At 40.6% G+C, this 21,589-nt stretch overlaps 1 protein-coding gene and 1 pseudogene across 1 annotated transcript in view; one reads left to right on the top strand and one right to left on the bottom strand.

Annotated features, from left to right (window-relative positions):
- The window catches only part of LOC143437525 (uncharacterized), a 65,204-nt gene that overhangs the window by 32,562 nt on the left and 11,053 nt on the right, over positions 1-21,589 (top strand). The window lies entirely within an intron of this gene.
- LOC143437523 (glyceraldehyde-3-phosphate dehydrogenase pseudogene) lies at positions 7,686-8,716 on the bottom strand (annotated as a pseudogene).

Genomic DNA, 21,589 nt, shown 5'->3' with positions numbered 1-21,589 from the left:
ATGTACTTCCTGTCGGTGGCCTCTCAATGGATATCTTCAAAAAGAAGTTAAAACGCACTGAGCAATGCTCTCTGGGTTTTGCCTTCTTTTCTCTCTGGATAACTCTTGTCATAGAACAGGCTAGTTAAGAGACAAGACAGGAGGGCTCTTGGTGATCACTGTTTGACTCTGTGCTACCTCCTCACACTGACCCTGTCATAGGTCAGACTCATCTGTATTAATGGACCTTCCCCTAGATTCTGATTATCACCTTGACAATTTCCATAAGGTGTAGTTTGGTTCCAGGCCCCTTTATCAATATCACATCTAGGGATAGCCAGGTCTCCTATGTAAAATTGTGTAGTAATAGCATAAACAGGTGGGCCTCTTACCGTTCCGTTATTTTATTTTTGGAGACAGTTTTACTATGTAGCTCAGGCTGGCCTCAAGTTTGCAATCCTCCTGCCTCAGCCTCTTGATTGATGTTATTATAGAAATGCAGTATCACACCTGGATAGACTCACAGACTTCACTCTGGAAACTTCAGGGTTTCTGAAAAATCAGGAAATGGGTTGAGGTAGGTTAAATAGACCAGTCCTTGTTTGTATGTATTTCCCATATTTAATTAGCTCAATGTCTCAGCTCAGAGATGCTTAGTGGTAGGAGATTGTGAGGTGAGAAATAGCTAGCTAGTACAGGCACATTGACAGCCATAAGAACCGACAGCTTGTATCCTTCTTACACTGTAAATCAACTCAGATGTTTTAAAATATTCAATACAGTGTTGATTCTAACAAAACACATTGGATTATTAGGAAATCATGACAAGTAGATAGATCTCTGCATGTTTGGTACAGAAATAACAGCTTTTAAATAGTCTCTTCTTCCTTCTCCTATCTCCGTCCATTTTTCCTCATCTATATGTTTCTACATCTCCTTTTCCTTTTCATTTCTTTTTTTCTCCCATGAGGACAGTGATCTATTAAGATAGAATCTCACATGTAGTCCAGGGTAGTCTAGAATTGAAAATCCTCCTGCCTCTACCGTTTGAAGGCTGAGATTATAGGTGTGTATATCATGCCCAGGTTTTTCAAGCAGAAATCCATGGGTATGGAACCCTGAGCTACAAATTAACTGTCTAATCTTCGGGAAATTGCTAAGGTGGTGACAATATTGAGGAGTAGACTCAGAGAGCACAGCCATGCCTCCACTTCTGTTAGCTCCTGGAAGCCCATTACTAACTATAGGGATATTACTAACTATAGGGATATGGAGTAAGCCTAGGCATTAGTTCTAAAGCAGTCCTTTTCACTTGTGACTATAAGAGGCACCAAACTAACCAAGAGAAACTAGAGTTTAAAGTACAGTAAAGGCCCTCTCAAGCCAGACAGGGACTCCAGGAGATGCTCTAACAGATTCAATGATCCTTGCCCAGAGAGGACCAACCCCATTGTTTTATGAGGTGTAAGGGAGGGATCCAAGGTGCTTCCCTCTAGCTTCTGATAGTGTTTATTTCATTCAAACACTAGTGTTTATTTAAACACAGACACATATTGGGGTAGGGTAGAGATGAGTATCTTTAAGATCCACATGGTGGTTTTTCTAGACCATCCTCCATGTCCACTTCCTTGTCATTCAACAGAGCATCAGAATATGGGATCTGCTGCTGACACATTGAAGCAGTTCCAGAATGAGCACTGTCATGTGACTATTAGTTTTCAAAATGTTTAATTCCAAGCTTCTCCAGAATTTGGAAGGTTCATAGGAAGAACACACAATGACCAGAGTGCCTTTGACTATGTTAGTGATGGGCAGGAAAAGAAAAGTCCTGCAGGTTTTCCTTAAAGCTTTCCTTCCTGTGTTCTTCTACGTCATGCAAAGCATGAACTGTGATTGGTCTCTGAGGCCTTGCACTGTTTCTCCTTGGTCATGTTGCCTGATGAACAGGCAATGAATTCTGGTCTTTAATGTGCATGCAGAGATCATGTTTTCCTAATAATTCAATGTGTTTTCTTAGAATCAACATGGTATTGAATATTGTCAAACTGGTTTACAGTGTAAGGGGGATGTGTCTGGGTTCTATGCTGTTACTACACAATTCTACCTGCATTGAGTGTAGTTTAACTCAACTATGTTGTTGTGGCTACTCAGTACTATTTATTGACCATCTAACTCCCAATTAATTCAGTTAACAGAGTCTGCTATTGAAAACTGTTGTCAAGTGCAATGCATATTTTTTTCTTCTAGTCATTTTGATGTACTATAAATATGTTCACTATCAGAAAATTAAAGTACATTAACTAAATTATAGATACAGTGATACTTGGAAATTATATTAAGAATGAAAATGCGCTGGAGAGATGGCTTAGTGGCTAAGAGCACTGACTGTTCTTCCAGAGGTCCTGAGTTAAATTCCTAGCAACTATATGGTGGCTCATAACCATCTGTAATGGGATCCGATGACCTCTTCTGGTGTGTCTGAAGACAGCTACAGTGTACTTACATATATAAAATAAATAAATCTTTTTTTTAAAAAAAAAATGGGCTGGAGAAATGGCTCAGAGGTTAAGAACACTAACTATGCTTCCAGAGGTCTTGAGCCACATGGTGGCTCACAGCCATCTATAATGTGATCTTGGCGCCCTCTTCTGGCTTGTAGGTAGAACACTGTACATAATACATAAATCTTAAAAAAAAAAGAATGAAAATGCAAAACCCTTGCAACCCCCCCCCCCCAAAGGGAGAACAAGATTTCGTGTCTCCTCTCCCTAAGAAGGTAGGTAAAATTTATTTGAGATTGGCAAAAGGCTCTGTGGCTATTTGAAGAAGATGATGTGTTACCTAGATGCTTTAATTAATACTTAAACTACAGATCAGAATATTCCCTTTTGTGTGGGAGGACAGTCATGTAAAATACATGTAGTTGGGCAAGTTTGCACATCCTGTCCTCCAGCTGGAGTCCTGAGTACACTGGGAATAAATAGGCTACTACTGAAAATGTGCTTCAAAGATTCAATCGCCTGGAAGCAATTTTTCTTTTAAAATTAAAGACCATGAAAACTTTTTAAATTTAATTTTTATTTTAAAAGTTTTCTTTTTAGGTGTATTTATATACAATATATAATATAACCATTAAATTAAATTATTTATAAAAACTATTATAAAATTTTTCTAATAAAATAACAGACATGAACATTTGTTTAAAGGAAATTTACTATACACACTATAGCACCTTTCTCAGAATTAGTCTTTCATCATTATCTGATTATAGGAAATTGGCTCAGTAGAAGCTACCAGGGGTTGCCCTCAGCACTGTCTTCCACTTGTGTCCTACTTAAGGTGTTCTGGACACAAGGTGACACTGGAAAATAGACTTCCCTAGGAATGCTGCACCCTATTAGACAAGTTCAACAGGGAAAAACATAAACTTTAACAGAGAGGAAATGAACCAGTGGGAATGAGTCATTCAGTACTGTGGAAGAAAAACAGAAATAGAGATCCTGGCAGAAACAAGAGGCTGCGATTCTCACACCTACCACCCACCGACAGTCTCTTCTACCATATCCACAATCTGTGAGCTAACTCCTGCTATACCTATGTGTAGAGTGACACCATGACATGTCACTGACACACCGGTTGCATCCTCAGGAGGAACAGAAATGACCAGGCCCCACACCACTCCTACCGTCAATAATGGGCCTGTTCTCCACTGGTAGCCACCATGGCCCTTCCGGCCTGCACCTGTGTGATATCAGCAGAATCAAGTGCGGAAGTCTTTTCTCAGAAGGTGCCATTAAAGGATGTGGCTGAAAGAATAAGAAAAAAGGCTAGGCTAGGCAAGCATCTACCACAAGTCCAGCACAGCAGTATGGGGCTTTAATTTCTCTAGAATCTTGATTAAATGTCAACTCTGCATTCTAAAAAATAGGGACAAACAAAGGAAGAGACGTGTGGACATTTGAGCAAGCTATTTACTTAAGAAAGTATTTCTAGTCTTGAGGTCATAGCTGCCCAGAAACGTTCAGTCTGCATGTTCTCCACACCGTGCCTCCCTCCACCCCCTACCTGGACAGTGGCTAACAATCAATCACACACATATTTTAAAGCTCTGCAGTTTCTTCCTACCTGTGACAGTCTGAATGAAAATGGCTTCCATGGACCCATAAGCAGTGGCACTATTAGGAGGTGTGGCCTTTTTGGAGGAAGTTTGTCACTGTGGGGCAGGCTTTGAGATTTCAGATGCTCAAGCCAGGCCTAGTTGCTCCCTTTCTCTTCTTGATGCCTGCTTAGACAAATGTAGAAGTCATCTCCAGCACCATGTCTGCCTGCATGCTGCCATGCTTCCCACCACGATGATAATGGACTAAACCTATCAACTGTAAGCCAGCCCTAACTAAATATTTTCTTTTATAAGAGTCGCTATGGCCATGGTGTCTCTTCATGACAGTAGAAACTCCAATTAAGACATTTTCCGTTTAATTTTGAGAACCTTTTTAGTTAGGTTTTCCTGGAATCCAAACTGAGGGCGTGGAAAAGTTCTGAGGGTAGGTGGGCCTCTTACCTGTTCCTTCATTTTATTACTTGAGACAGAGTATCATTATGTAGCTCAGGCTAGCCTCAAGCTAGCAATCCTCCTGCCTCAGCCTCTTGATTGATGTTATTATAGGTATGCAGCATCGAACCTGGATAGACTCACAGACTTCACTCTGGAAACTTCAGGGTTTCTGAACAATCAGGAAATGGGTTGAGATTGGTTAAATAGACCAGTCCTTGTTTGTATGTATTTCCCATATTTAATTAGCTCAATGTCTCAGCTCAGAGATGCTTAGTGGTAATTGTGAGGTGAGAAATAGCCAGTGCAGACACACTGACAGCCATATGAACTGACAGCTTGTCAGAATGAGTAATAGCTGACTGCCAGTCCCACCATTAACCATCCCTCACATTGGAGCTGTTTTGTGCAGGAGCCAACAACCCCAGAATTCCTGGTCACTTCCAAGATGTCCTTGTGCTCATGGTCTCATTAAGTAATTAATATTTATGATGACCTTGTGCCATTAAGAGGAGTAATTATACTCTATTTACTCTGATTCATAGGCAGGCACTTACACAGTACACTTAACTAACAGTAAAAATTACTAACACTTATTGAGCCATGTGCCAGGACTTGTGTTCCATTCTTTATAGGGATTATCTCATTGTAGAAATATTCCCATGTAAAACAACTTTAAAAATATTTTGATACTTAAGCTTTATGTTTGTTTGTTTGTTTTTTTTTTTTTTTTTCCGAGACAAGGTTTCTCTGTGTAGTCCTGGCTGTCCTGGAACTCACTCTGTAGACCAGGCTGGCCTCGAACTCAGAAGTCTGCCTGCCTCTGCCTCCCAAGTGCTGGAATTAAAGGCATGTGCCACCACTGCCCGGCCGGTACTTAAGCTTTAGTTGGCTGAAAATTGTACATAGATGGAAAATGTTTACTAAGGAGGCTTTGATTAAATGATGGCTTCCGTGTTCTCCTTTTGGACTGTGTGTGTGCATTAACATATTAAGTCTGGTAAGTGTGTTCAGTGTGTATCTTTGTACTGTGCTCTGTCTGTCAGTAGTACTAGTAATCCCTTATCCATGGGAAATGCATGACAAGACTCCAGTGGGATAGCACCAAGCCTTTTGCATGCTGTTTTTCTGAACATGAGTGTTAATGATAAACTTTAGCCTATAAATTAAACACAGTAGCAGGTTAACAGCAATCTATGCTACAATAAAAGTAACACAAACTGACTGTTTTACCCTTAAAATATTACTGCACTGTTCTTCCTGTGATGATGTGAGATGGCAATGCCACTCCATAGTAAGATAAAGGTAGCCAGAAAACACAAGCACTGTGGTAACAATGAGCTATGGAAGGGATATATGAACACAGAATTTCAGTGACAGTAGATTTGAGACAGAGACAGTGATGGAGCAACAGATGGGTGGGTGACATATACAGACTGGATACAAGACAAAGGGATGGTTTACATCCTAGGAGAGACCAAGAAAGACAGCACAAAACTGAAGGCTTTTCTGTTTCTAAGCTAGTCATGGCGTGGATCTAGTACAGCTTTTCAGGGAACACCTACATTGCTCAGGTTGCCTTCCACATCCACCTTGTTCCACATCTCTTCCCTGAGCTTCTGCAGTCCTCACTTCCTGTCCATTGGGTGACAACTAGCTTTGCCACTCATGTTGATAGCCCCTTCTTCTCTGGACCACAGGCAGGTGGTACTTAGGCTCTTCTGTAGACTCCTCTGATGCTGGTATGTCACTCTTCCATTCTTTTGAGAGCTTCGCTTTTCTCATATGAACAATATGGAGTATACAACTCACGTCATATTGGCTAGTGTGTGCATTACTCTAAATAACATGCAAAGAGATTACTAGACTAATGTTAGTTATCTGCACTGAAATTTGTATAAGATCCAATGTACAAAAATATGGTGTTTATATAACATTTATTTTTAAAGTTTTTGACAAAATTACTAATTTTTATTATGTGTTCAGTGTATGATGAATGTGTGGGCACATAGATATTATAGCACATGTGTGAAGGTCAGAACAACTTTGTGGAATGGGTTCTTTTTACCTTTGCATGAGCTCTGGGACTGCACTCAGGTCTTTAGGTTTATGTGGAAAGTGATTTTTTTTTCTCCTTTAGCCATGTTGCCATCCCTCACATAGCTTTCTAGAAGTGTGGTTTTTAGGAATAAACGTGGAACAATCTGCCCAGCCTAAGCCTTAGCCAGGGACCTATCTGCTGCTTCTACATTGTCAGCATTAGCCCTTAAGCCAGTCTTCTCCAAAGACCTAGACACTCAGATTTCTTTCTCAGTTTTGAGAATGAGCCACTGAAATACTAGATACTTTGTGCTGTAGAGTGAATGTTTATGTCCTCCTGAAATGTGTATATGGTAATTGGGATGACGAGGTAATGTGATTAGGAGCCTTTGTCAGATTATCAAGTCACAAGTATGTATTCCTCATAGAGTACTCATGAGTGTGGTTCTATCCTTACAAAAGAGACCCTGATAACTCTGGCATTCCTTCTGCCATGGGAACACAGCAAGAAGATTGCAGTCAGGGAATGGACATCTATGGACCTCGGCAGACACCTAACCTGGCATCCTGACTTAGTATTTCCAGTGTTTCTGTGTTGGAAACTTAAGTGACTGTTTTATGCCAGACAATCTCTGTTGGGTTCCTGAAGTGGAAATATGCATGCTCCATCTGCAAAGCAGTCTGTAATGATGTAGATGGCGGCTTTGTGAGAGCAAAACCAATGCCCACACGGTCCTGTCGAAGTGGGGTGATACCCTTTGTCCCCAATTTCTTATTTCTAGCTCTACTCCTTCTAGTAGCTGCCCTGCTAAAGTGGAAGATGCTATTTCTCTGTAACTATATTTCTGTTACTATTATCTTCCATCAGCTATTTTTTCTTTAAATTAAAAGAGCATTCTATCTCCAGTTTTTTTTCTTTTTTTGGTGTGTGCAGAAAACGTTTATTGATGGTATTTAAGAGGGTAGGGAGGGCTCCCTAGGCCCCTCCTGTTATTATGGGGTTCTGGGATGGCAATTGTGAAGAGATGCTGTGTTGGGGAGAGGGACTCCTCAGCAACCGAAGGCCTCTCTCTTGCCCTCAGTGCCCTTGCTGGGGTGGGTGGTCCAGGGTTTCTTACTCCTTGGAAGCCATGAAGGCCATGAGGCCCAGGACCCTGTTGCTGTATGGTTAGGGTTATTCATTGTCATACCAGGAAATGAGTTTTTCAAAGTTGTCATTGAGAACAATGCCGGCCCCCAGCATCAAAGGTGGAAGAGTGAGAGTTGCTTTTGAAGTCACAGGAAACAACCTTGTCCTCAGTGTAGCCCAGGATGCTCTTCAGTGGGCCCTCGGATGCCTACTTCACCACCTTCTTAATGTCATCATACCTGGCAGGTTTCTCCAGGCGGCATGTCAGATCCACAATGGATACATTGGGGGTAGGAACACGGAAGGCCATGCCAGTGAGCTTCCCGTTCAGCTCTGGGATGACCTTGCCCACAGCCTTGGCAGCACCAGTGAATACAGGGATGATGTTCTGGGAAGCTCCAGGGCCATCATGCCACAGCTTTCCAGAGGGACCATCTACAGTCTTCTGAGTGGCAGTGATGGCATGGACTGTGATCATGAGCCCTTCCATGATGCCAAAGTTGTCATGGATGACCTTGGCCAGGGGGGCTAAGCAGTTGGTGGTGCAGGATGTGTTGCTGACATTCTTGAGTGAGTTCACACCTATTTCAGGGTTTCATATTTCTTGTGGTTCACACTTATCACAAACATGGGGGCATCGGCAGAAGGGGCGGAGATGATGACCCTTTTGGCCCCACTCTTCAAGTGGCCCCGGCTTTCTCCATGGTGGTGAAGATGCCAGTAGACTCCATGACATACTCAGCACCAGCATCACCCCATTTGATGTTAGGGGGATCCCACTCCTGGAAGATGGCGATGGGCTTCCCATTGATGACAAGCTTCCCATTCTCAGCCTTGACTGTGCCGTTGAATTTGCCATGGGTGGCGTCATACTGGAACATGTAGACCATGTAGTTGAGGTCAATGAAGGGGTCATTGATGGCAACAGTCTCCACTTTGCCAGATGCAGAGCAGAAGGCAGCCCTGGTAACCATGTGCCCAATATGGCCAAATCCATTCACGCTGACCTTCACCATTTTGTTTACTGGACAAGGCTGGAACTGCACAAGATGTGGCTGTCTCTGGAACAAGGAGGAGCAGAGAGCCTATCTCCAGTTTTATAATCAAGCCATATATTCTGAACTCAAAAAGAAAAATAAATTTAAGACAGTAGCATGAGACAAATGCCTTTTTATTACAAGGAACACTTCCTCTAACAAGGAACTAATAGAACAATCAAATTACGTGTTCCCCAGAATTATGTTTATGAGTCTGAATCATTAAAGAAAAGCATTTGCTTCCCAAAACATATTCTGTATTTTACAAGCACTATTTACTGGTACTTGTAAAATACAGCAGAGCCAGCCTGTTACAAGAAGTATGTGAAGTCAAACACAAGCTAAATTGCTTTTTTATGTTCAAATCCCCAATCTTTATTTAACTTTCATGTTCTTACCCTTTCTGTAAACTTTGGCACTGTTTACAGTTAATTTCAACCATTAATTTATAAGAGCTACCCCCACTTGAAAACAGTCCCCTTCCCTCCCATCTGTTTTTTCTTCCATCTCTTGTCTCCTTTTTCTCTTTTCTGATCTTTCTTTTCTATTTTTGAGACAAGGTCTCAGTATGTAGCTCAGGCTCCAATTCAGACGGTTGGCAGGGCTCTGAAACTCTGCTCACTTGCATTTCCAGTAGGTTCTCTATGGTGACCTGAAGAGTCCCAGAGAAAGGGAGATGGAGCAAGGGGAGGTGGATGCCCCTAGCAAGCAACTGTGAGATTTGGGTAAATTTGCATCTGTGCTACATGTAGTGGCTACAGGGTCTCTGGTGGTGAGTGTTCTGGGACTAATTGAAGAATTTAAAACTATTTCTCACTTATTTGTATTTCATCTTTTAAGAACTCTCTGTTTAGTTTTTTTTCTCCATTTTTAAGGAGTGGAAGAAAAAAAATGCAGTGTCATCAGGGGGTCCCAGGTATCTCGAGCTTAATGTGAGGTGTCTCCAACAGCATACATATTACCTAATATCAATTATATGTATGTTATTAATGTGTGTTGTTAACATGTTATATGCTAATTACAGGTAACATATATGTATCATCCTCGATTTTTATTTATTAATATATATATATATTTATTGAGATAGGCTTTCACTGTGTACAGTGACTGGCTGGTAACTCCATATGTATATCAAGTTGGTCTGCAACTTGCAGAGATCCACCAGCTTTTATCTTCTTAATGCTGGAATTAAAGTGGAGCCATTCTTGCTGGTATCTCACCCTAGATTCTTTAAATAACATATCTGGTGGTTTGAATAGAGACTCTCCCCATAGACATGCTTTTGAATGCTTGACCCATGGAAGTGATACTATTAGGTGGTGTGGCCTTGTTGGAGGAAGTGCATCATTGTAGAGACAGGCTTTGAGGTCTCATATAAGCTTAAGCTATGTCCAGTGACACAGTCTTCTTCTGCTACCTTTGGATCAAAATGTAAAACTCTCAGTTACTTCTCCAGCATTGCATCTGCCTGGGTACTGGCATGCTTCCCATCATGATGATAACAGACTAATCCTCTGAAACTATAAGCCAGCTCCAATTAAATGTTTTATTTTATAAGAGTTGCTTTGGTCATGGTGCCTCTTCACAGCAATAAAACCCAAACTAAGACAGCCCCAAAATAACTTATAATACAGAATATGAAGCAAATAATTTTATATTGTACTTTGATGAAAAAATAAATGGAAGTAGTCTATATAAAGTCATTAAAGGTGTAATATTTTCCACATACTTCCAGTCCATTTTTGAGTCTGCAGCTGTGCAGCCCACAGGCACAGTGAACAAACAACATATACAAGCAGTAAGAGACAGGCCCTCTTTTTATAGTCATGATAATCACTCCTGCAGCTGGCTTTTGGTTGATGTGGCCTGGGGCTCATTGGGTTGGGTCTATCCTGCCCTCAGTGAGAAAAGGAGCATGCTGTGATCGCAAGGGGCTTCTCATGGATGCTACCCCCAAGGGCCTCCAAATGGCTTCTGTGAGTGGGGGAGGGAGAGGCAGCCCTGGTGGCTCTTTTTTCTTGTTTGGTTCTTCTTGAAGCAGTGAAGGGGGAAGAGTGTGAACAGGGATAAGATTTGGTCTTATGATATATTTAGGGTTGCTATGTATAATAAAATATTTGCCTATCTAAATCTAAGTCACTTTGCTACTATAGTGGACATGCCTGAGTCCCCTTGAGGCCAGAAACTACAGGCGCTGGCATTTACCACCTCATTATAAAACCCCAGGTGATAAGTAAAAGGATTTCTTGCTAGTGCTTTTTTCGTCAGGCAGAGAAGCCTCTCTGGCTAATCTGGTTGACTCTTTGTGAATCAGAGAGGAAGGAAAAGAAAAGAATTAAGATAGTTTGTACAGGCAAATATGCACAGATACAAATACATTCAAACATTCATACACCCACACTCTCACCAGGCCTGACCATCTGTCACAATCAGTTCCACAAGTATTCATGCATGCTTACACATATATCTACACAAAAACATATATACAAATGGACATATACATCTGGATGGAGGGAGGGAGGGATGGATAAATGGAAGGATGAATGGGGTAAAGCTCCCCTAGTCATACCATTCAACCAACAACTTTCTTTTTTTTTTTCCTGGTCTTTTATACCTTGACAAAAGTTCTTTAGACAATTACCTCAGAGATATAATACTACATAAAATGGGAGTTACAGAAGGATGTTGATATTAATTTCCAAGTAATGTTTCATTATAATATACTCATTGTAAGTTGAAATCGACAGTTTTTACATGGCCTTGCCTTATCATAGTACACAGCTGTGACGTTATCCTTGGACCAAAATGTTTTTCCTTGAACACAAAACTGTCCCAAGTCTATTTCTCTTTTTAGTATGATCATAAAAGCTCATTGTATTTCTTGTTATGCAGCCGTTACTTGCTATTCTGAGGAGTGGGCATATTCTCTTCTTGATTCTAAATATATTGCATTTTTTTTCTAGCAACTAAGATCATCTCTGAAAATTTTCTTCCTAGAATTATTTGTATCGTATCAGGAATTCTAAAGAATTATCACCCATTTGTCTGTATAGCATCACTACAAGATCCTATAGCAGGTCTGCAGAAATCTGCTCAAAACAGTGGGTCAGTACCTAGTATTACAAATATTTAATAATAGCAGGAAAAGAATGTTAATAGCAGGAATCTTTCCTGAAATGAATTTCTCTATTGAAGCAAATCTGTGGTAGAACTTAATCACAGGCAGGCCCATCTTAGGAAGATCACCTACTAGTTTTTAGCTTCTCCTTGTTGGCTCCTGACAACCCTCTGCCCAGAGCTTCAGCTAAGTGCATCCCTACTCTACTCCTGTCTTTGGTGTGGGAGAGCATTTGCTCTTTTTTCTACCGTGGCCCATGCCCCCCTATTCCAAGTTCGAGGAAGGATCACATCGGGCAGAGCTGTCATTTTGCCAACGTGCAGAGCAGTGAGTTCCTGTGGTGGTAGGGAAGGGCGGTGCACACTCCCTTCTGGAGTATCTGTGGGATGGAGGAAGAAAAGGAGGTGGACTCCTGGTTAACACCTGTCTCCCATCCCCCAGACCTGCTGCCGCATGCATCTCTCCAGCTCATTTCCCTCCCCCTTTTCTGCAGACATGCTGTGCGTAGTGCTTGCTCTCCTGCTTAGGATGTGTGGTATTGCCTCACCCCCTTTCTTGGCAGTGTTCCCCCCCCCCCCCCCCCGCTGAATGCAGGTGTCCTGCTCTCCTCATGGCCAGGAGGGTCTATGTCTTGTAAGATTGATCTCTCCCTTAGGGGTGGCCTTTCGGAGAATGGTGGTCCATTGCCGCCTGAGGGTCTAAGTCGTTTTGGGCCTGCATGGCACTGCACGCATGGTGGGGCTGCTCTGGGAGTGTGGGTAATGTGATTTCTGCTGGAGGGCTCCTGGACAGTGAGATAAATTCACACATGTCATGATGTGGCAGTTGGGACTCTGGTCAATGTCTTCCCCCTCTCCCAGAGGTCCAGCCTTCCTTTGAGGGCTCAGCCTGCCCCCCCACCCCCACCCCCTTGGCAGGTAAAGTCACTTGTCAACCTCCCCTTTTCCTCTTCCATCTCTTACGCAGCATGGGTCAAGTTCATGGTTCCACTTTCCTCTGCTTTTGTCAGGTCTGGCTGCCATCCAGTCTCCTGCAGACCACTGTAGCTGACTAGCAGCCAGGGGCGAACTGGGTTCACCTGAAAGGAGGGCTGGAAATGTAAAAGAGATGGAGGGGTGAGAGAAACACGGAGCCAAGACAAAGTCTTCTGATCAAGGCTCTAAGTTTAATATTCAGCGCTTTGTATATATAGAGGAAGCCCACCACACTCAACCTTTGTTTCAGCTGGATTATGTCGCAAGGCAAGCTCAGTGGGCAATCTATTCTTCTAAGTTCTTGTAGGAAGTTGTATGTGCAGCCGGGGTGGATATATCCTGACACCCCCAACACACACACACACACACATTGTATCTGGGCTTTGCTATACATATTCCAGTGTTTCTAATGTTCCTTTCAAGTGACACATATAACTCACTTGTTTAGTTTCTGTTGTTTTCAGGAAGGGTGGAGTAGCCCAGAGCCCACATAACCCCAAATAGAAAAAATGAATAAGGATCTCATGAGCACTAGTTATGCCATGGGGCCAGACACACACACACACACACACACACACACACACACACACACACACACACACACGGGACATGGAGTTGAGGAAAAAGAGAAACTTATTGGTTGACATTCCAAGGTTCTGAAATTCAGCGCTTGTGTGTGTGTGTGTGTGTGTGTGTAAGAGAGAGAGCTTCAAATAAATTAAAATTACAATACAATATCACAAAAACACTGTCACACAGTAAAGTCAGTCCTATGAGGAAATTTGCAGCTCCGAATGCCTACCATTTGAAAGACAGACAGACAGACTGACAGACAGACAGACAGACAGACCACAAATAATTGTCTTCAGTACAGAGGTCTAGAATTAGAAAAGCAAAGAAATAAATGCAAACCCACTAGATGGTAAGTAACAGCAATCACAGTTGAAAAGATACACAAAAACAAACCCTGTAATAAAAGCCAGCATGTCTTCATCAGCTAGAATATTTTTTGCTTTGTTTCATTTTGTTCACAAGTAAGTGTTTCTCGTTTTGCCCTGGCAGTCTTGCAACTCATAATGTAGCCCAGGCTTGAGCTCAAATTACAGAGATCCACTGCCTGTCTCACTACCAGAGCCGGACAAAAGCTAGAATATTCCTTTTTTTTCTTTTCATTTATTTTTTGTTTGATTATAATTTTTCAGTGTATATACGAGCTCCATCTGCACATGACTGTATGCCAAAAGAGGGTACCAGAACCTAGTAGAACCCACCACATTGCTCCTGGGAATCAAGACCTCTGAAAGAGCAGCAGACAGGATTCTTGCTGTCTGAGCCATCTCTTCAGTCTCTAAAGCTAGACTCTTCACTGACAAATTCAAGTTAAAAACGGCCCAAATATAACATAATAAACAATCAACTGAGATTTGTAGTAAAAGAGTAAATTCTAATAACATAGAGGGTAGATATTTGCCTGGCTCTTCTTGTGATGTTTAAGGCTTATTGTAAATATTAAAAGTTCTTTGTCTTTTATCCAAAATGTGAATCAAAGTGGGGTAAGAATCCCAGTTTGGGATTAAGATTTTCTACCACATAGCTGTGTTGCTGTTGTTTCACATAATTAGGAGGCTCCTCAGATGTAAGTCTGAGTACAATGGATAATTTTGAAGAGGTGGAGCAGGGCTGATTTGATCTATTTTTGGTCTATTTTTTAAATGCCAAATAAATCAATCATTTTACTTTTTTTTATTTTTAATTAAAAGCATATTAAAAAGATAACTATAATGAATAGTTTTCAAACTCTTTCTTGTGACAGCATACTTAGTTAGTTTTGGTTTATTTGAGATGCGGCTTCTCTGCGTAGCGTTGATAGACAAACAGATAACTTGTTTGTCTTTTGTTTTTGTTCTGTTTTGTTCTGAGGAGTGTTGCCTAGTTGCCTTGTGCTTGTATAAGTGTTAGTTCAATCATTTTAGGCAAATAAATAATGCTTTCCTTTCTGTTGAAATAGTAACATTTAGGCATTATTATATTTATTTCATTTGGAAATTAACCATGACATAAGAAGATATGATTGTGTGTGACGTTGACATGGGGTGCAGTTGAGATTGCTATTTCGACTGGTAAGTCTATTACATCTAGAATTAACTAAAACCCAAAAATTGAGTGACACACCTGAAAGGGATACTTTCTTTATTTGAAGTGGGAAGATCTGCATGTAACCCAGATTTTGAGGTAGGAATACAGGCCTTTAATCTGGCTCTTGATGGTGGAAGCCACACCTTTAATCTAGGTGTTTGATTTGAAAAGCCACACTCAGCTCTAATATGGGCCATAAATTGTACTGTAAGCCTATATAATGACAAGGAAGAAGGAGGCTTTTGTTCTTTAGCTGCTTGCTTTCACCTTGATAGCAAGTCTGTTCCTTCACTGGCATTAGAGCCAGCTTCTTTGAAATCCCAGCTTATTCTAAAGATAAGCTGAGACATCCATCCTGTGGATTGAGCAACTACTGGATCCTTGGATTTTGTCTTCATAGCTAGTTATTGTTGAATTAGCTGGACCACCACAGAGTCTAAGTCATTCTATACAATACCCTTTGTATAGAGAAAAATTCATTCTATTAGTTTGTTATTCTATAGAACTCTGACTAATATACTAGACAAGTACAGAATACTTTTTAGAGCAGTTTAGGCATCACAACCATCTTAGCTCAGTTAGAAATTCAAAATGGCTACATTCCCTTAACCCTTTGTTCAGATGATGGTTTGATGCTGAGCTTCTATAGCTATTGGAAAAGAAAGTCAATTGCAAAGTGTAAAATATCTCAATCGGAGTACAAATAGTATTCTCCCAGACCAGCCCCAGTGGTGGTGGTGGTGGTGGGGTTTCTTTCTTGTTGGTTCTGCTTGAGGCCATGGAGGGGGAAGAGTGTCTGCAGAGAGTAAGATTTTGTCTTAGGAGATATTTAGGGTTGCTGTATAATAATAAAAAGTTTATTCATCTAAGTGTAAGTTACTATGCTACTGTAGCTGACCTGCCTTCTGTGTTCCTCTTAGAAACTGCACTTAGTCTCTGGCACTTAGCACTTCATCCTAAATCAGCAGGCGATTAAGTAAAGGGTTAATTGCTAGTGCCTTTTCCCTTTACTCCAGATGCCTCTTGCTAGGGGGAATTTAGGAGCAATTAACTTCTACTGAACCTGGAGAAGAGAATAACACTCACAGAAGGAAAAATGTTTTCACAAGGAAATACACACACATTCACATAAGTTCATAAACACATTCATGCATGTGCATTTATGCATTCTATTCAAACTAGCTGGGCACAGCTTGCCTGCATTCTCATAATTACATATTTACAGACATTCATCCATACTTACATATACATATGGAACAAAAAAAACCAAGCACTTTTGCAGAAAAAAAAAAACTCACTCATTCTGGATGAAAAATGAGCTTCAATTATTGTTCCGTAAAGAAAAAAAAAAAGCTTCTATCCCTTTTATGCTAAATGAATTAAATACAGTTCGTGAGAAAAAGGCTTTGTTCCTTTTAATAAGACTAAGCCTTCCTAGTTATTAAGAAAGGACCTGTTCTGTCCCAAGGTAAGGAGAAAGCTACCTGCTCCTTGTGCTCTCTGAAGCTTCTTCTTTATTCCCCTTTCCCTCTGCATTCTGCACATTACTCTCTTACTTTTTTATGTTATGTATAGTTTCTAAGTTATTCAACTCTGCATTCTCCTTCTACTCTTGCTCTCTACTTCTGCTCTGATGTCACAATAACGCTCTTACTCTCAATGCCCTTTTCCCCAATGCTTTGCTTATACTTCTAGGTTTTTCTTCATTTCAGTTCTGTCTAAAAAGTGTTCTGTCTAAAAAACTTCTCCTCAGCTCAGTTCCTCTCAGCTGAATTCTTCTCAGCTCAGTTCTTCTCAGCTCAGTTCTGACACTTCTCTTATCCTCAGCACTTAAACATCTTTCAGAATACATGATCACATGTTAAAAAGTTCATCACGGGGCTGGAGAGATGGCTCAAAGGTTAAGAGCACTGTCAGCTCTTCCAGAGGTCCCGAGTTCAATTCCCAGCACTTACATGGTGGCTCACAACCATCTGTAATGAGATCTGGTGCCCTCTTCTGGCCTGTAGGCATACATGCAGGCAGAACTCTGTATACATTATAAATAAATCTTAAAAAAAAAGTTCATCACAAGTTCACACAAAAAGTCACATCACAAATTGAACTAGAAGTTTACAACAGAAAGGAGGCAGCAACACCTGCCCCAAAGAGGGAGTAACTGGGACCCACAGGGACCTAGGAACTCAATCCTTGCTAGGGGCACAGGTTCCTTCTGGTCTGTTCCTAAGCACTGAGCAGATCTTGAACCTCAGCTCTGCACCAATCACACAAAATCCAGAGGGGGCTGGACTCCCAGAAACGTTAACACGCTCAGGAACATAGGATCATAGGATCACCAGATCTCAGGAGATTGGTCACACCAGGATTTCAGGATCTCAGAGGCAGCCTGACTCCCAGGAGCTCTTACATCCAGGATCTCAGGATCACAAAATCACAGAGACAGCTGGACTCTGAGGAGTTCTGACAAAGCCAAGATAACAGGAAGACAGGCTCCAGTCAGAGATAGTGAGTTCAGGTAGCACTAAAGATAACCAGATGGTGAAAGGCAATCTCAAAAATATAAGCATTAGCAACCAAGGGTACTTGGCATCATCAGAACCTAGTTTTCAGACCATAGCAAGTCCTGAATACCCCATCACACTGGAAAAGCAAGATTCAGATTTAAAATCACTTCTCATGATGATGATAGAGGACTTTAAAAAGGACATAAATAACACTCTCTAAGAAATAGAGGAGAACACAGGTAAACAGGTAGAAGCCCTTAAAAAAGAAACACAAAAGTCCCTTCAAGAATTACAAGAAAACAACCAAAAAGGTGAAGGAATTATCAAAACCATCAAGGACACAAAAATGGAAGTAGAAACAATAAAGAAATCACAAATGTACCCTGGAGATAAAAAAAAAACCTAGGAAAGATATCCCTAGTGTTGGGGAATTTGAGAGCAGGGAGGTAGGAATGGGTAGATGGGTGGGGGCACACCCTCATAGAAGTAGGAGAAGGTGGTATGGGATAAATGGTTTTTGGGGGAATGGGGATAGGGAATAATATATGAAAGGTAAATAAATAAAATACCCAATCAAAAAAAAAACCCAGCTAATGTAACTGGCAATTGTAGTTGAGCAGTTGAGACTTTTTGGTCAACAGTGGGATTTAGGCAGGAATCTGACATTAGGCTAGAACAAAGAAGTAATTTCAGACGGGAATTTAAACCTAAGGCTAGAACAAGGAAGTGGGCTTCAGACATGAAAATGACTTTGGGCTAGGACAGGGAAGCTGGCTCAGATATTTTGGTCATCCTGATAAGCCCTTAGAAACAGTGATCACAGGAGTGCTTATGGAACTTTGTTTATTGCCTTGCTTGTTCTTTGACTATTTGTATTTATTGTCTTGCTTGTTCCTTGACTATTTACATCTATTGTATTGATAGTTCCTCAACCTAGATCTGACCTTAATACTTGCATTTTTACAGTATAAAAGCAAAAAAAGGAAGACGATGGATGGGATGGGGGGGATGGGGCAAGGGGATAATATCTGAAATGTAAATAAATAAAATATCGAATAAAAATACTAAAAAAAGTTTACAACAGAGAATGTTTACATGAATATCCATTAGGAGTAATTATCTGGCTAAACATCCATTACCTGTCACAGTTCCACAGGTTCACTGAAAGTTTAAAACTGTAACTATGTTATTAGTGAAGTTTTGTGTAGATAAACCCAGTCAATATTTTATCTTCTGTCCCAGCACCTATAATAAATCATTATTTCCCTTTTATGACCTTTTGTTACTTGTTTTACAAACTCTTGGAATGTGCTCTGAATAGGAGAAAGTCTGGTTACCATCGGATAGCAATTAACTGGTGACACATTGGAGACTGGCAGAGTTCTCATCGCAGTTTTGACTATCAGAAAAAGACATAATAGCAGTTCCACTATAAAAGAGCTTAATAACCACTGATATAATTTTAGGAATTCCTATGAGATCATCTTTAAGACTTAAGAAGTCATCTACTTGTCTATACAGCATCAGTACAAGACAGTACATCTTCATAGATTTGCAGAGATCTGCTCCAAAGGGGTGAGCTATTGCTTAGTGATTGTTATATATGTTTAATAATAACAAGAAAAGCATATTAATAGCAGGAATCTTTCATAAAATGATTCTCTTAGGGCCTTGCCTAATAAGAGAGGATCTCTCACAGATTATATAAAACTCTGAAGTACAGCATCTCAGGAAAATAACCTGCTAGTATTCAACTTGTCCTGTTATGGCTCCTGACATAATATACTTATATGAGGACATCAGACAGAGATTCCAGATTAAGTGAGGAATGGAAAACCAGATGTCTTAGGTTCTGTAGGGCAAGACCTGGCACCCCCACGCACATGAAGATCAGGTGACAGTAGATTATTTTTATCCTTGATTTTACAGCACCAAGCTGGAGTCCCACAAGGTTTCTTGGCCCACACATTGACTCTCTGATTCACTGTCACCCTCAGTAATGGGAATCTTTCTAGGGATCTTCACAAGAACAAAGCACTGGAAGAAACTCTTCTTCAGTATGCTCTGGGATCTCCAGTAGTAAAAGACCAGCATTAATCTTAATCTTGTAGAGACACACTCTCTACCAGATGCATGTTAACCCTGAGGCAGGCTCTATCCACTCCTGCTACTAGTAAGGTTCTTCCCAATGTTGCTGACCCAGATGTTCACCTTTCTCTTACCCACATTCACAACAAGGAGGGTTTCCTCAATTGCATATGTCATCTGATGGGCCTAATCTGCATTGTTATCCTAGATGCAAGGTGACAAGTCTGTTTCAAACTGACAATCAGTGATCCCGTGGCTGGTTCCTGAATTCACAGGAGCCTTCTATGAATGTGTGGCAGCTTAAGATAGTTAGTATGCCTACCTCATGTACCTGTCACTAAAAGTTTCCAGAATTTTCGCTCTTTGATTGGGAGTGATCCAGCACACATGGTTGGAAGGACAAAAGTCAAGTGTAGTGTGGGCAGGAGAGATGTGTTCTCCATTAAGAAAATCTGTTGCAGTCTCACAGGACTCCCATGACAGCTACAAACCTCTTTAACTCAAATTCTGGTGGAATCTGATGCCTGCTTCTGGTCTCTGTGGGAATTGTATGTGTGTGGTAACAAGACATTCAGCAGGCCGAACCCCTACATATTATTAATTTTTCTTATTAAATAAATGTTAGAATTTTAATTGTTATGTTCCATATAAATGTTTATTGTTATCTACCTTGTCATCGTAGATTTTATCATGTGTACTTCTCCTTATGGGACTTTTTCCCCTTGCAGTCTTAATTAATTTAAGAAGATATTGATAGAAATGATAATTTGTAGAGTTTTTGTTTAATGTGAGTAAAGACCTGATCTGATTCACAAGTACTGTACAATTAGACTTAGTGCCATGCTTATAACCCCAGCACCCAGGAGTTGGAACAGAAAGAAAAATATTGAAGAATATCTTCAGGCAGGACACAATTAGTTTGAAATCATCCTGCATCACAATTTATCACTAAATACATATAGTGAGAACAACACACAACCCTTTCCTATCATCAAAGAGTAACACTTGTCAGATGGCTTCTCAATAGTTTTCCAGGGACTTCCCTAGTAATGTATGGCTTTCACAATCTATGGTTCTCCTTTCTTCTTCTTTATTGGCCTGGACTCACTGTGAATATTGTATAATGAAAGTAGTTTTCAAATATCCAAAATTTGTGGTGTTAACATAAACTTTTTATACCTAGGTTGACTTAAACCAAATTTCCCCCTACTCTGTAAACTCTGCAAGCTTCTGTAACTTACACAAAAAGAGAGAAAATCTTTTGAAATTGTGGTTTAGAGCACATCTCATTCCAGTTTCAGTAGAAAGTAGGTAAAGCACTTGACTGATGAGAAAGTTCCTGATGTGGCAGGAACTTTTTTTGTATTTGTCTGTGTTTTGTGTGTTTGCATCTGTGTTGTGTGTATTTAGTGTCTCTCTCTCAACCTCTCTCTCTCTCTCTCTCTCTCTCTCTCTCTCTCTCTCTCTCTCTCTCTCTGTGTGTGTGTGTGTGTGCATGCATGTGTGTATGTACTTGAGGATGCCTGTGTTGGGAATTTTATAGTCTTATTTATATGATGTGAGACCAAGTTATATCAAAGGGATAGCTGTATCAAATTCATAGAGGATGATATGCATAACAGTGTCTCTCATTTTTGAGCACGCTCAATGAATCTGTATATAATCACATAACTCACACAGAATGTTAGTTCCAATCAGCATCTTAGGTTTTCTTCAAGGGTGTTTTAAATGGAATTCAGATCTTCTGGTTTTCATGACCACCACAAATACCTGAACTACCTTCCTTACCTCATTTGAAGAAATGGTTGTATGGCAGTGTGTCTTACATTTTTGTATTTAGTCTTTCCCATTCTTCAGTTTCTCACGAATGCTCCTGTCTTTCCATGAATCCATCACTGGTGATGCTGTGGCAAGATAAACATGAGTGGACTGGCACTGTAGTCAGTCTTGAGAGGATAACTGTACTCTTTGGTGTTTGTAAAATGGATCATCCTACATTTTTATATGGACCAAATCAGTGATGTAAAAGACC

Source organism: Arvicanthis niloticus, chromosome 24, assembly GCF_011762505.2.
Source record: "Arvicanthis niloticus isolate mArvNil1 chromosome 24, mArvNil1.pat.X, whole genome shotgun sequence".
Taxonomy (NCBI): domain Eukaryota; kingdom Metazoa; phylum Chordata; class Mammalia; order Rodentia; family Muridae; genus Arvicanthis; species Arvicanthis niloticus.
The sequence above is the reverse complement of the archived record's forward strand: the minus strand, read 5'-3'. Positions and strand labels throughout refer to the sequence as shown.